The sequence below is a fragment of the Suricata suricatta genome, chromosome 9 (genome assembly GCF_006229205.1).
Source record: "Suricata suricatta isolate VVHF042 chromosome 9, meerkat_22Aug2017_6uvM2_HiC, whole genome shotgun sequence".
Classification (NCBI taxonomy): Eukaryota; Metazoa; Chordata; class Mammalia; order Carnivora; family Herpestidae; genus Suricata; species Suricata suricatta.
Window position 1 is genome coordinate 137,613,827 of NC_043708.1, and position 1,029 is coordinate 137,614,855.

The window sequence follows — 1,029 nt, forward strand, 5'->3', positions numbered from 1 at the left end:
CTCACGGAAAGTCCGGTCACCGTGCAGACCGCAGCCTGGGTCGGGGAGGGATGTGAGGAGAAGGCTGGCTCAGGAGACCCGTGTGTGTGGTCACTTCTCCACGAACAGAAACCGCGGCCCGCCACTCCCTTGCCCGGGGAGGCCGTGCTTTGCTTCCCAGATGCCACGTCTGCCGTGTCTGGCAAACCGTGTCCGGAGCCCGTCCTCCCCCGGAGATGGCGTGCTGCCCGTGCGGCCTGGTGCCCGACCCGGGAGGTGCCGGCGGTGTGGACGCCATTGGGGATCTCCCCTCCGACTCCGCCTAATCGGAACTCCGTGTCCCGTCCAGGGCTGGGTGTCCCTGTTGTCGCTTCCTTCAGCCGGAGGGGCCCCTTTCTCCAGAACAGTTAGTGTAAAGACCCAGTCAGATGCGGGTCATGAAGGCGAAAGTAGTAAGTGAGGGAGAACTTCCTTTTTAAAAAGAATTTTACGGGGACGCCTGGGGGCTCAGTGGGTTAAGCCTCTGACTTCAGCTCAGGCCATGATCTCAACGTTGGTGGGTTCGAGCCCCACACCAGGCTCTGTGCTGACAGCTCGGAGCCTGGAACCTGCTTCAGATTCTGTGTCTCCCTCTGGCTCTGTCCCTCCCCCACTCACTCTCTGTCTCTGAAACATGAACCTTTAAAAATTTAAATAAATAAATAAGATTAATTTTATAGTCTAGTAAGTCAGCACTTGAGAAAGACGGGCTTTGATGGCAGATTCAGTTTTAACTGGGCGGTTCCTGTCACCTCCATGGACACCTGGGAGGTGGCTGATCCAGAACTCACAGTCTTGTCTGCTTTTCCTTAAAAAAAAAAAAGGACATTTGTGATACTCGAAGGAACCACAGTTAATGCTCTGGTTTGGCTCCTATTGGTTGTTTTTGTTTCTTTTTTTTCGTTTTTTTTTTTCAGTACATTCTTCGTTTTATCAGGGATGTACTATAAAATTGTTCTTCATTTTGCCTCTTTGTCTAGAAACTAAATGACGTTTTGGTGGTTTTTACTG

The 1,029-nt window shown here is 52.0% G+C and overlaps 1 protein-coding gene across 3 annotated transcripts in view; it reads left to right on the top strand.

Moving 5' to 3' along the window:
* Positions 1-1,029, top strand: part of EFL1 (elongation factor like GTPase 1) — an 84,243-nt gene that overhangs the window by 77,864 nt on the left and 5,350 nt on the right. The gene's annotated exons all lie outside the window — the stretch shown is intronic.